The following is a 16,317-nucleotide window of genomic DNA, read 5'->3' as shown; positions in this document are numbered from 1 at the left end:
TGACCCATAACTTGATTTTAAACACAAAGGTATACCCCAAGTTGAATCAAATGAAAAACAAACCCAAAAGGCTAGTGAAATCACAAGTAGCTCCTTGTGACAAAAAAAAAACAAAATGTACTATTACGAATATAACCCTTGGAAGTCTTCTAAGAGCTTTGTAAGTCTTCTGGGAGAATACTTCGAGGAAGTCTTCTCATATTGTAGATCTTAAAAATAATTTATAAATTTTATTAAAAATATTTTGATGGGGGGGGGAAATTGAAATCATGTAATTATAAACATTTGTAAATGATTTAAATTAAGATACAATAAAATTTAAAAAATTTCAACACAGATGAGTGATTGTAGTGAGTCATAGTATTATATGGTTTAGGGTTTGGTAACATATGTTGTAGTATTTTTTTTTTTGTATTTTTAAGGTTAGATTTTGGAAGCTTAACATTTTTTTGTAAAATTAAAATTTTAACATTTTTTTGTAAAATTAAAATTTGACCTATATATGTTTAGTTTCAAGTATATTAAAAAATTTCAAAGTTTATTTTAAGTTTAGTGAATTGTTTTTTCCTATTTAGTTAGTTATTTAAGGGTATAAATTTAAGGTCTAGAAGGGCGAGTAGTATATTTAGAGGTAGAAGACTTCATGAAAGTCGTCTAATAGAAAATTTCTCTTAAAGTCTTCTGAATCGAAAATATTTAACCTAAATAGAAATTTTTGTCTCCATATATAAAGAAAATGTACACATTCTCTCTCTTCCTCTGAAATGGATGCAACAAAAATGTAATGATTCTCACTAAAACTCTTCAACATCTCTCTAATCTATTTGAACTTGAAAACATTAAATTTTATATGAATTTTTCATTTTTTTGTCTCATCTCACTAATTTATCTTGTTTTTGCAGTTTTTATCACATGGTTCTAATCTTCTATTCTTTTAAAGGTAAATCTATAAATTTTGGAGATCTATTTTTTTTTCTATAAAACTAGATATATCTAATCTTCCACTTATTTCTCTTTTTGAAGCCATTTGAACGTTTTTGGATATGCATGTTTTTGAGATATGGGTCAGACTTTTGAAGACTTCTGGGAAGTCTTCTAAAATATTATGTGCCACAAGACTACTTGAAAGTCTTTTGACTTCATGGAAGACTTCCTGAAAGTCTTCTGACTGAGTCTTCTTCCATGTCTCTCATTTCATAACAGATCTAAGCGTTTTGATAAATCTCCATGTTTGATTTTTTTTTTTCATTTGGTAACTTCTTATTGCATAAAGCTCTTACTTTTCCCAAACTAATACTTTCCAACCTCTTTCTAATCTCTTTGAACTTAAAAACATCAAATTTGTTTATTAATTTTTCATTTTTGTCTCATGTTTTTTTTCACTATTTTATCTTATTTTTGTAGATTTTCTATCACATGATTCTCATCTTCTACTCATTTAAAGGTAAATCTATAAATTTTTGATATCTAGTTTTTTTTTATGTTTTATACAGGTAAATCTATTTAATCTTCCATTTATTTTTTCTATTTTGAAGCCAATAAAACGTTTTTGGATATGCATGTTTTTCAGATCTGGTTTTTGAGATCTGGATCTGACTCTCGAAGAAGTCTTCCCGAAAGTCTTCTAAAATATAATGCACCAGAAGACTTCCAGGAAGTCTTCTGACTTCAAGGAAGACTTCCTGGAAGTCTTCTGACTTCATAGAAGACTTCCTGGAAGTCTTCTGACTGAGTTTTCTCTTATGTCTCCTCTTTCATAACAGATTTAAGCGTTTTGGTAAGTCTGCATGTTTGATTTTTCTTCATTAGGTAACATTTTGTTGTATAAAGCTCTTACCTTTTTTCCAAACTAAAACTCTATAACCTTTCTCTAATCTCTTTGAAATTGGAACACCAAACTTTATACCAATTTTTCCTTTTTTTTTGTCTCATGTCTTTCTCCCAAATTTATCTTGTTCTTGTCGGTTATTTATTACATGGTTCTCATCTTCCACTCCTCTAAAGATAGATCTATAAATGTTGGATATCTATTTTGTGTGTTCTATAAATATATATCTATCTACTTTTTCACTCATTTTCTCTGTTTGATGTCATTTGAATTTTTTTGGATATGCAAGTTTTTCAGATCTGATTCAGATTTTGGAAGTCTTTTTGGAAGTCTTCAAAAATATAATGCCTTAGTGTTCTGACAGATTCTGTCAAGTAAAGTCCAAGCTTATCTTTGTGGAGGAATAATCTCTAATTCCATATGTAATAGTTTTATTTATGGCATGTTTTGTGATTTATGTGTGTACTCTTTTAGATGTGAATTCTTTTGTAAATTTGAAAATATATTAATGAAATTTTTAGTAAATATGTTCATGTTTACAATAATATCTTGCCAAAAATACATGAATTTATTGAAGTTATTGATACAATTTCAATAGCAAAACAAAATAACTCAAAATTTTATCCAATTTACTAAAACTACGAGAGAAGACTTTTAGCAAAACTTAGTCAAATTCACAAAATATAAAAATTACATAAGTTCAAACATATAACACTTTCACTAGAAGTCATTTGGCAAGTCTTCCGGGAAATCTTCTAGGAAGTCTTCTCAGAGGACTTAAATTTTAAGCAGGAAATAAAATATAAGCGGAAAATTTAGGCGGGAAACTTTAGTTTTAAATGAAAATTAAAATTTTAAATCTCATGAAAATTAAAAATTATATCTTATGATCTAAGAATACATATTAAACCATATAACTTGATAATCTTGAGAAGACTTCCACATAAGTCGTTCGCCAGAAGACTTCCAGGAAGTCTTCCATTTAGGTTATTCTTACAGTTGACAATTTACAAAGGAATACTTTCATAGAAGTCTACTCTACAGCAAACTTCTTTGGAAATCTTTCTTTGTAAATAACGGCTTGCTCTTGTTTTTAAAAAAATCTCAAAAATATCAGAAAAGACTTACCGGTAAGTCTTCTACGATAAACAATTTAGTTTTGCAATTGACCGAACTGTGTAAGAAATTTTACTTTTTCTAGAAGACTTACATGTAATTCTTCTACCAGAAAAAAAAACTTAAATATTACATTTAACTAGGCGATTTCCATGTACGTCGTCGTCTCAGGTTACTTTTGCATTTGAAAAAAAAACTTAAATATTTAGTTTTAATTAGACGACTTCCATGTAAGTCTTCCGGCAAAAGACTTACACGGAAGTCTTCTCTGATAACCAAGGTTTCACCAGAATCTCGTAATAAAATTCTGGAAGACTTATGTGTAAGTCGTCTTCCGGGAGACTTACATGAAAGTCATTTAATTATAATTAAATATTTAACTTTTATTTTTCAATTACAAAAGTTACTCGAGAAAACTTTCACCAACAGTGAGAAGATTTTCATGGAGAGTTCGGAAGACTTACAGGGAAGTCTTCCGCCGAAAGACTTCCGTGTAAGTCATCTAGAGAAAGTCAAACTTCTGACACAATCCGGTCAATTGCAAAACTAACTTTTGTATCCTTGACGACTTATTTTCTCTGGTATTTTCGAGATTTTTTTTTAACAAAGAAAAGTTGGAAGACTTCTAGAGAAATCATCTCTAAAAACACACATAAAGTCAATTGAAAAAATAACCTTTGTATTCACCAAAAGACTTCCATATAAGTCTTCTACGACGAGAAGACTTACACGGAAATGTTCTGGCGAACATATCTGGAAAAAAAAAATCAATTTCATACTTTCAACCAGTGAGATAACTTGATTAGCTTCTCTTATCACGCAAAACTATACCACGAAACAACCCCACTTGTTGATGACCAAGAATAATGAGTTTGAACCTTACAAAGTTTAGAATCAAAATTTTGGAATTTTTTTGATGAATATAGAGAGAAAGTGAAAGAGATGTAGTTTGTGTGAATAAGTAATGAGATATGAAGAGTGAAAATCGAAACTTTGGGGCATTAAGAGCTTCAAATTGGTTGTTTATGGTGGGTTGGTATATTGATGGCAATGGCAATATTATAAATATTTGATGAAGATGAAGATGATAAAGTAAAACACTCATTTTGGAAAAAAGAAGAAAAAAAGAAATAATGGCATTTTCGTGAATAATCTGAACTTTTAGGGTGAATAAGACAAATAAAAGTTTTAAAAAAAAATTAAGGATTAGTTTTGTGTTTAGCTTTTTTTTTATTTTGAGTCATATTTGAAAAAAGTCCAATAATTGTTTAGGTACACAAAAAAATCATAATCGGGCAAAAAAATCTACATCAACTTCTGTCAAGTTATGAATGATGCCGACCCATTTGGAAAAAGTATGTGTTAATAGTGATTGTTAGATCAGAAAGTTTGAAAAGTTACGAAGATCTCTTGTTACCATATGAAAATGAAAAAAAAAGCCAATCACATTTGTTACAAATGCATTGTCAGTTTATGATTTTTTATTACGCTATAGAGCAGTTATTACTCTTAAAGTAGTTTTTTTGTGATTACAAGCTAACTAAGCTTATTTTTCTACCAAAATAGGTCTCACCGTTTTTAATCTTATTTTTCTTCTCTCTCTCTGTAACAGAAAAAAAAACAATTTTAATGGCAGAGAAATTTAAGAAAAAATCTAGAAAATAATGTCTTTAATGGCAAAAGAAGATGAAGAAACTGAACGGTCATCGTGGTCTTTCTACAGTCATTTTGTCGGATTCTTGTTGCACCGTCCTCACCTGAAGACGGTGTTGATATGAACAAAGCTCTTGCCACAAACGCCTCCCGTCTTCTCATATCTCGGCGAGGGCCCAAATCTGTCGTAGTCTTCTTTGTCATCTCCTCCGATGTGTTGATTCATCAAGTCATCTCTTCCATTGCGTATCAACAAATTTCCTGGCGTCGCGACCTCAGGTCTCTCGCCGTCATGACACTGTAGAGGCTCAAGAATATCAATGGCCACTTTTGGGGTTTTTTGCACTTTTGGTCCTTAAAGTTTTGTATAATTTTTTTAAATCTAAAACTTATTAATTGTACATATGTATACTTAAATTAACCCATAAACTTCTTGATTGGTCATTCCAGTACATTCTCATAATTGCAAGAATTGTCGTTGGTCTTTTGATTGCTTTCATTTTTGCCTCCGAACTTTCAAAATAATCAATTGTCTCTTTGATTTAGCCAAAAATTGACCAATTATATACTACAGCCTCCTCTTAATGCATTGAACAAAAATATGAACATAATTAAATGTAATATAAAATGAATAAAATTAACTAAAATCAAAAGGTAAAAATCATTAGATATGATTAACTTAACACAAAAAAAACTATATGTACACCTATTGTTATGTACACCATCTTCAGTTTGACTTGATATATTTTATTATGTTTGGTATTTTTTAGTAAACAGCCACCAATTCACTTATATGTGTATAACTTCTTGACATATGTTAAAATAACACAAACAAACCACTAAAGTTATACAAAATGCATAAAAATGAAACTATAAATTTAAAAGGCATTTGGTGTATACACTACACCATGTAAACAATTTTTTTATTATACACATGTACAATGATTCACATTTACATCAATTAATTTGTACAATAATACAGGGACACCAGATAATATTTTACATTTATTTGCAATGATTCAAATGTACATTTGATAATCAAGAATACATAACAATGATAGCATGGTCGAAATCACCAATGTGTACACACACACATATATATTTCTTTTTTTTTCTTTGAATTATACATGGGTAATCTGGCCCCACAGAAGTGGTCTAGACTAGTCATGTAAAGACCCTCACGAGCGGATAGGATTTTGGTCGAGAAAAATTCCGCTCGACCAATTCAGAGTTGGTTCGACCAGAATTAAAAATAAAAATCGAGCCGGTAAACTAATGCTTCGACAAGACTGTCTTGTGGTCGAAAGACCATCACTTGATAGTTTTGGTCGAGTCTTATATATTTGGTCGAATTCTTTTTATTTAAGCTGGACGAGATTTTCTGAGAGAATAACGAGGGCTGAAGACAAGGAATATTTGGTTGAAAAATTATTAAAAATTATCAACCAACTTCCTAAATAATTTCAGAACTAAGTTATGTTCACCACCAGCCTGCTTGCTCAGTATTAAATCACATGTTATGCACCTGCCTGCTTGCCTAGCTTCTTCAGTAACAGCACATGCAAGTCACAAGCTGCTTGTTGTGCTTGCTCATTAATTCAGTCACATGATTGTCACCAGCTGCTTGCAGCTTTCGTCTTGGGAGGGAAAGGACAGCAGCTTGTTTTTGGAAGTGCTGAAGCTGCTCTCTACATGTCTTTTCTCAGCCTTGCTTTGTGTAAAGAGAAAACCCTGAGCTGAATCAACCCCATATGGTATAAAACATCTTCTTCTCTCCTCTGGACGTCCTGTTACTGCAAGAAAAACCAGAGAAAAATTCAGAGAGAAAGAGAGAAAGAAGAGAGAAAAATCTGTGAGACAATTTCATGAAAAATTCAGAAAAAAATTCTGGGAAGAGGAGTGAGCATGGACAACCCTTTCTCACCATCCAGTGACTTTAATCAGTGTGTTCTGGTGTGGTTAAGAGCTGAAGGTTTGGCGTCCAAGAGTTTAGAATCACCCAAGTTCTTTAGCCTTGGATTTTATCGGTAAGAACATATGGGTTTGATGAGATCAGTTTTGCTTGAGCTTCAGTTCTTGTTAGGTAACCAAAACGATTTGGTCTGTTTCTGATCTTGAACCTATCATGGATATCTTGTCCTGATCAGGTTAGACATGTGTTCAGCTTGAAGTTTATATCAACCAAGTTCATCTTAAAGCTTGAGGAAATCGGTAAGCCATAGCTACTAGTTCAGAGAAGTTTTGTTTGGAACAAGTGGACTGATTTGTTAAGCTTCATGTCCAGATTAGTTTTTAAACCTGTATGTCGATTGATCTTGGTTCAGTTATGTCTCTTAGAGTTTTTTAAAAGGCTTAGCTGAACTGAATTATCTTTCAACCGAACTGAACTGCTTTGAACTAAGCTGAGTAGAGTTTCTGTTGGAATCGACCTGACTGATAACACATTCTGAATCAGGAGTGAAATGGAGTGTTATTAGTTGAGCTTGAGTCTAGTCTTCCCTAGCCAATCTCATGGAATCAAAGGTGAGTCTAGATAGATGGTTAAAGAGTTATAAATTAGTGTTGCATGATTGAAAATATAGATGATTGATAGGCTTTGTCTCTTGATCAAATATTGAATTGGTGAGGTGTTTACTTAGTGTAAACACTTAATAAATATTTATGAATGTTCGTAGAGGTTTATTCCGAACCTTAGTACTTGTTCTCAAGTACTGATATATTATATTATTAAATATATGAGTATAAATCATGTGAAGCCTTATTGTATACTCACTCTCCTGAAAGTTCCCGCATTACCGTGAATTGGTCCTGCGATATGGAACAAGGTCACGAAGACACGATGATGGGGTCGCACCCTGGAGGCCGTATAACTGCATGCAGCGTTAGATGTTCGATCTTTGAATATCTGATGGTGATGATGACGATGCTAACTCGCTAGACTCGTTTAGCCTTTGTGGTTTCTCAGGTCTGGTATATATATATATAAATATAAATGATATAAGAGACGGGAATAGGAAGTGAGGTATATGATTAGATTCATAATGATGGAAGGATAGGCCTTATATATAAATATTCAGTTATGAAATATATTTCCACTGCATACAAATGAAGTTGATTACTTGAGAATATTATTAATATATGTTGGGGTGAGGGACTAGGCTCACTGAGTAAATTAGTTACTCATGACTCATTTGTGATGCAGGTAACCAGTAGACAGGAGACCTTACTCTAGGACGGGAAGGAACAACATTAGCCAGCGGTAGTTTTATTATCCTTGCAAAGACGTTTTGATATTTCTTAGGTATAAGATTTGTTGACCGAAAACCACAAGGTTAAATTATAAAAAAATTTGTAAGATGCTTTTGAATGATATATAAAGAATGTTTTTAAAGTACGGGTTCCATATGATATTAGTCCTTGTCCGGACGAACTAACTATCAGGTATTGCTTTTTCCGGTTGAAAAGCCTAGAGTGATATCTGATAGGAGCGTTGGTGTTCTTTGGTTCTTGGTCTAAGGCGATCAGAAGTATTCTGAGAACCTCAGATCGACCATCGAGGAACATCAACCGTGTCATTTCTGGTCAACTACGATCGGGGGTGTCACAAGTCACGTGTTACCATGTGTCGGTCTCCTATCCTTGGTGATGCCGAAATGTTAATTTTCAAGTCGCCAGGACTCGAACCCTGGTGGTTTCACCGTATTGGGCTTTTGCCCTCAAGTTAATCACCACCAGTCCACAAGTCATAGTTCAAATATATATATTTCAATGTCCACATGTATATTGTGTTATAAAAACTCACATATACACCGGTCATTTGTACATCAAATAGGTTTTAACATACATTTAGTAGTTTGAATATTAGAATGGACAATATTTTCTTATAGCAACTGAAATCGTTTAGCATAAATAGGAGCGAGACATTTGGGATTTTATGAAATTTTATGATTTTAATGATTTTTAATAACCTATTTTAGTTCATTTTAAACAATTTAAGTTACATTTAAGGTGTATATATTGCATTTCTGTAGTTATATGCATATCACAGGGACTAAAATGCAAATTTAGAAGTTTGGAGGCGAAACTAAAGGGCAATTTGTTAAAGGACTAGATGTGCACAAGTGACATAGTTAGCCATTGTTTCTCTTGAGCTTTTCCAGCTAGTAGGAGGGGCATTAAATAGGAACGAAGGTCATGGCGATGATGAATCACAACGAGAAAAGAGGAGCTGAGACACAACATAGAGGACTGAGGCACATTGAGAGCGTGACGGACTGGATTCAATTGTCGTGTGACACCACGAGGAAAATGAACCTGACAGCTTGGAGATCGAGCTTGGTTGAGGCTCCCATGCGATATTGAAGCATTAACAGAGTACGGTGACGCGAGAAGACATAAACGCCATGGTTGAAGCTTGAATCGATGACAATATTGACGTCGTTGTATACATCATAATTATATCATCATCAGAGATATAGCTTGACATATCTCAAAAGATAGATTGAATAATAAAGATACTGATTCAAAACATATTTTCTTGAAAAAAGTTCGAGAAAACAACATTCATTTTAGAAAGTAAAAAAGAACTCAAGAGGAAGAAACGAAAAATAAAAATACATGGGACCCACTTTATTTTCTTTGCGACAAAGAATTGTGATTAAATCTTGTAGAAATCAGATGTTAAATTAGTTAGGGTGATATCACTTAGTTACAAGCTTATTTAGTTAGTTTATAACTAAAAATTGAGTTTGGCAAGAAAAAAAAACTAATCTAGTAGCAGAAACTGTTTCATAATGTAATATTAAACTAGAAAACTGTCCCAAAGTGTAATATTTTTCTTTAAAATAAGGTATAAAAGGGCTTGACAAAAAAAAAACAAATATGGTATGAAAAATCTGATTTTCTTGTGACTAGGTAGTTTTCAGATAACTCATCACTACTTTGGTACTAAAACTGATTATAGAGGGAAGTGGAGTTTAAGATGTGGTGTAAATATATTCGTACATGGTTGTAAGTCGGCATTGCCATTTTGGTATCTAGATCCATGCCTTGATTTAGATCTGTTCTCTTGTAATAGTACTTACCAAATAAGGACAATTCAACAAATCAAGAAAGAACAAGGGAATGTTTGATTTGGCAGATAAGATATGATTTACTGGAGTCACGTGAACTTACACTCCCACCCCGCTTTAGCTAGTTGGGATATCATTTGTAATTGCTCAACTCTTTACATTTATTTATTTTTCCAGCTATTTTTTAGTGTTGTTAACTAAATGTTCCATCTCCTCACATTAGTTTATGTTTCATTTTAGAGCCCATGTCTTGACTTCCATATAAAATGACAAAACTCCCTGAAAAATTATGTCTTCTCCCACGAATAGTAACTTCATACATGTTACATAGTAGACAAAGAAAGGGGAAAGGCCAAACAGAAAGGGACAATACTAGTACAAGCATCAAATCGATTAAGCTCCATTGATCCGATCTATCAAAGTATAAACAAAAATTAAGCTTACCTATTTTAAATAGTAATATCAATAGATTAGGCTCTCTGAAACTTTTGTGTTCTCTTTCACAGGCTCTGATACCAAACATGAAAACTTGACCGAATAAAGCAGAATCAATTTTATAGACCTTTACATCAACAACTTAACAACTGAACCAACGAGAAACTAGTATCGCTTTCAAATTTAACAAATCCCTAAAGACTAAGCCCTGCTTAACTAAAAATCTAACACAAAACAGAACCGTGATCAGTTCAAATGACTAAATAACCAATATGTGCACATTACCATTTTGGTATTTAGCTCCATGTCTTGATTTAGATCTATTCTCTTGTCATAGTACTTACAAAATACGGACAACTCAAGAAAGAACAAGAAAATGTTTGATTTGGCAGATAAAATCTGTATAATTGGAGTCACGTGAACTTACACCCAGTCCGCTTTAGCTAGTTGCAGATGTTTCATTTGTTTCTCCAAATCTTTACCTTTTATTTATTTTTGCTGCTATTTTATAATTATTGCTAACTAGATGTTACATTTCATCACACTTGTTTATGTTTCATTTTAGAGCCTATGTCTTGATCTCCGTGTTAAATAGCAGAATTCCTTGATAATTCTGTCTTCTCCCACAAATAATAACTTCATGTATGTTACATCGACAAAGAAGGGGAAAAGCCAAACAGAAAGTGAAAATAAAAGTTCGCATCAAACCGATTAGGCTCCATTGATCTGATCTATCAAAACATAAACAAAAATAAGCATATCCTAAATAGTACGATCAATAGATTAAATGTTTCCTAAGTGTCTTTTACCAGTATATTAAACAGCAATAGTAATATCAATATACTGGATGATAATCCGCACGCACGCGGAATGGGTTTTTATACTAATGTTTGTTCATTAAATAGTTTTAACATTTTGCAACACTACAATTTTTATCGATGTAAAATGACGAATACAAATGTTGGTCTCTTAAATGTATCATCGTTGTTGAAGAGTTAACGTATTACAGCTCATTTTAATTATTTTTAAGAAATTAAGTTTTGTGGCTGACACAAATCACCAAAACCAGATAGAGAACATCAATTGTAAAATGACGAAAGAGGATTAGGTTTTATGCTTACGATTTTGTTTACTATTGACTCTCAATAAGTGATTTCATTTTCTACATCTATAAAATTGTGTTTTTGTTCTCGTTTTTGTTTCATTGATATTGATATCTTGTATATTTACATGTTTTAAGCATCATTCTAGTTCATATATAGACCATTTAGATCCATTTAGAGTTTGTTTAGGCTGCATTTGTGTGTTTTCAGGTTTGGAGAAGTGTTAATCAGGTTTTGGAGATTAAGAGGTCATAAAACGTTCAAGATGATGAAGCTTGGTGTGGTAGCAGTCGACAACCGCGACCAACTGGTGCCCGCGAAAGGACAGTATCACCGCGTGCGAAGCGTCGCAGAAAGAAGCTGACCGCAGCAAGATGTCGACGAAATGGAACCCTCACCGCAACCATCTTCTGCGGGGTAGTCATGACCGCGGTAGTATGTCGTCGAAACTGTCCAGTTGATTTTGCAGGTGATGATCGCAGGATGTACTGGTCGCGGCCATTGCATGTGTTTCGTGGGTGAAGATCGCGGGGTGGAGAGGGTTGCAGCCGAGACATTATATAGCTTTGATCCATCTTTTAGTTGGGCTGGCCCAAAATTGTTGGGTTTACCCAATTCGAATTCTAGCTTAATATAAATATGTTTTAGACCTAAAGGATGAGATTATCTTGTTTTCTATCTAAACACAAACCTATTTTGGTGAAATATTCATTTTTTAGCTTCTTTTCATCTTTATATCTTGTGTTTATTGGATTATCTTGATCACTAATCATGATTAACCTTAAATCACCATTGGTTTTTGGGTTTATCATGTCTATTAGTTAGTAGTTACCTTTTGAATCCATAGGTTAGGTAGATCTAGAGTGATTAATGAAGAGTTAAGGTGTTTAATGATTAAATCTCTTTGTTTCTATGCATACTGAGTGTTCTTGATGCTTGATTTGACTTGATCACTCTCATCTTGATAATAAGCTATATTTTATATCCGAAAGGTATTTGTTAAAATGTTTGACTGAACTTAATATTGCTCTAGCTTGAATAATCAAATGGATTTGATGTTAGGCTTGCTAGATGGTTAGTAGACTTGATTATAATACTTGCTTGAATGATTTGAACCAATGGGAATTGATATTTGATTCATGATTGCAAAGGGATCTCTACCTTGGGAAATGATTGATCTTTATTTGTGTTCTAGACCTATAGGAACTTGTGATTGCTTGAAGTTAACATCTTGACTTCGAATTAATTGCCTTGTGTGAATTACCTTAAGTCCATGGGTTCTACTTTTATGATTTGATTGAAAACTCTAGTTATTGCTCTTGTTTGTTTGGTTATTGAATTGAAATCACTTAACTACCTTGATTGCACTTAGATTAAGCATTACTTGCATTCTCTTTGTTTCATGATCACTTAGGATTGGATTGACATCTATCTTTACTACTTTGACATAGGATTGTAAAAGTCCTTATCAAATTTGGTGTCGCCGCCGGAGATCAAACCCGGGTCACCCGCGTGACAGGCGGGAATACTTACCACTATACTACAACCGTTCTCGTTTCCGTTTCATTGATATGAATTTAGTTTTTTTTTCTAAGAATTCGGTGAATTACATAAGTGTCAATTTAAAAAGATTGTCATTTGTAAAAATTAGTTTCACTCTAGATACATATCTAAGAATCAAAATTTTGAAGAAAATCACGGCAAACTCGATTCACAAGTTAGTGTTCAAATCTAATATATCAAGTTGTTATAGAATATAAGTAGAGACTCGAAATATAAATGGTTGTCTAGTATATATTCACTCGTTCTGTCTAAAAATCCTCTAATTTTAGAACAACAAAACAAATAGCTTATTTTTATTAACCTACATTTTTGAGGTTTAGTTACTTAAGAGTATACCGATAAAAAAATATATAATACTTTATCATTCTATGTAAACTATGTATAAACTAAGAACAGTTTTATTTATTAATGATAAACCAAAAAAATTACAATAAATAGTTCAAATCTCTCATTCTTACAATCATAATAACTAGATAAAGTATTATGGAGAAACAAATATTAAATGAATGATTAAATCTTTCATTCTTCGAACAAACTCAAAAGGAGGTGATTGGAATCTTGTCATATTATTTCATTAAAAGCTTTTTATGAATAAAAATCAAAACTAAATTATTTAATCTGAATAAAATAAAATATATAGTGCTCCCGTTATTAATAATCACTTCGATTTGAACAAATATGTTTCTGGGATTGTCAGGATCAAATAACATATTAGAAACCAACTATTTAAAAACAATTTGTGCATTAGATTAAACATATAAATCAAACCAATACATTTTGTTAATTTACAACCATGTTTTCGGTAAGTAAATCAAAACAATCATTTAATTTACTTTATGTTTTCTTTTCAATGTTTGTTAGATATTGAAAGAATTTATTTTTCAAAAAATAGGTTTCAGAATATTTCATTATTTTTGTTTAGATTTTTCAAAGATAATGTGTTTAAATTTTAGTGGCACATTTTATTGTTTTCCACCCACAGTTTGGATCCCTATTTTGTATAGAAAAAATAGATTTAAAATTCATGGGTAATAAATTACAATTGCATGTGTATTAGAACGTTTCATATCAATTTGGATCTAGTGATAATTATAGTATATCAATAGTATTCTAAAGCTAATAAATTGCAAAAAAAAATTGCATGTGTAATCCGATAAACTATAAAAGCCGTAGAGATGTCAGATACAATATATATTGCTCAATATTATAAATTTTGTATTTTATGTATTTTGTGCAGATGCGCCTAAATACTCTAATAGTATTAAATGTTTCATAATATATTTGTCATATAAGGAAGTAGGGTGTAAATAATTATTATCATTAATAAATTTCTAATTAAAAATAAATGACAATGGCATTGCATTGTAATTTTTTAAAAACCAAAGGCGTAATCATACGAGGGATTCTGCTTTAATATAGATGAACAGTCACTTAAGTGACTTTTGATTAGGTGTCAATCATAGATAGAGTTTAAGAAAAATTATTATAATTTGATTGGTTGCAATTTTTAATTATTTTAATTAGATCTAAAATAAAATATAAGTATAGAACTAATTAATATCACTTACCAAATAGCCTAAATGATATTACAAATAATAATTTATGATAACTTATTGCGAGAGAAACTGTAGTAATGTTTGATTATTTATTTTTATAATTATATACTACATAAAATAATTAGTATAACACAATTTATATAAATCAATATTACTCTTATATATTAAATAAGAAGTCACTTAAATGATTTTTGCTTAGGCGTCAATCATAGAGATAATTTAAGAAAAATTGATATAATTTGATTAGCTGAAATGTTTATTTATTTTAATTAGATCTAAAATAGAAGGTAAGTATAAAACGAATTAATATCACTTACCAAATAGCCAAAATGATATTATAAATAATAATTTATGGTAACTAATTGTCAAAATTATAGAAACTGTAGTAATGTTTGATTATTTCTTTTAATATTTATATACTTCATAAAATAATTAGTAGAACACTATTTATAGAAATCGATATAACGATTTCATATTCTTTTATAAAACATTATACTTATATATAAAGAATTATAATAATTATTAATGTCTTATAGTGTCCATATATGTCTTATAAGTCATTAATAATAAATTAAAACATTTATAAAATTATCTATCATGCCTTATAAAATTATTTTATCTTAATTTTAAATTATTTATATGTGTTTATAAAATATTTATAAAAATAAAAAATTCTCCTATATATTAAACGAGAAGTCGCTTACGTGATTTTTTGTCGATCATTTATGAAATATTAAGAAAATTGTTATTATGATTTGTGTGGTCGATAAATTATATTACAAATAATGATTTATGAAACTAATTGTTGAAATTATATAAAGAATAAAAACATTTGATCAATTCTTTTTTCTATTTATAAACTAAATAATAAAATGAACGAAACTTTTGTAATCTTTTAATTAGATCTAAAATAAAAAGTAAGTCTAAAATTAATTATTATTCTTTGCCAAATAATCTAAATTATATTACAAATAATAATTAATGGTAGCTAATTTTCAAAGTTATAGAAAGTATAATAATTTTTTTATCAACTCTTTTTATATTTATATACTACATAAAATAATGAATAGAAAACAGTTTATAGAAATTGATATAATGATTTTATATTCATATAAAAATATAGCTGTATCTATAATAATAATTAATATCTTATAATGTCCATATGCTTCATAAATAATTAGATTTTGAAGATTGGACGGATTATATTTAATGATAATGTGAGAAATTGATTTGAAAAATGTTTGCATTTAAGTCAGATAACATAGTTTTTTTTTTAATCACTAAAAAAAAATGGATTCTAAGATGGATTTTTTTTTATTGATTGTATGTTTTGTCTTACTATTTTTTTTAAAAAGAATATTTAGCAAAAAATATGTAAAAAATTAGCAAAATATTAGTAAAAAGAATGAAATGATATTGAGAAAAATAAAAAAAAAAAGACCGAAGAAGATGCATATTATGTCTTGGTAAAGTTCATTTGATAATTACATATATATTTCCACAAGCATTTGTTATTAATAAATATTCATCAGTTATTTTTACATCAAATTTATAGAAAATTTACGACTGATTTTTAAACTATTTGAAGTTAAAATTTATATTTTAATGTTTCTAATTATTTTTCAAAACTTATATCATTGTATACATAATATATATTTTTATACGACCTGAACCTGAAACTTCCCCTCCTCTATATCAAATCTCTCTATATGACCTGCAGAACTTTCATGAACCTTCAAACACCAACCAAACAGGAGGATGATGCCCAACATTTTCAATGGGAGAATCAGCCTAAACAAGATGCTCAACAATTCCAAATTGAAATACAGCTCGACCAACAACACACCATAAAGAAAACTGTACCGAGCAATTCAGAAACCAGATGTTATCAATCCCATGTTGCTGTAGAATCTGTTGTTGAAGATTGTGTGACCAAATCTTTATCTCTACTAAAAACCAAATATGCATTCGAAAATCTCCGTTATTAGATC

The sequence above is a fragment of the Brassica napus genome, chromosome A4 (genome assembly GCF_020379485.1).
Source record: "Brassica napus cultivar Da-Ae chromosome A4, Da-Ae, whole genome shotgun sequence".
Taxonomy (NCBI): Eukaryota; Viridiplantae; Streptophyta; class Magnoliopsida; order Brassicales; family Brassicaceae; genus Brassica; species Brassica napus.
Note: the sequence above shows the minus strand (reverse complement) of the source record.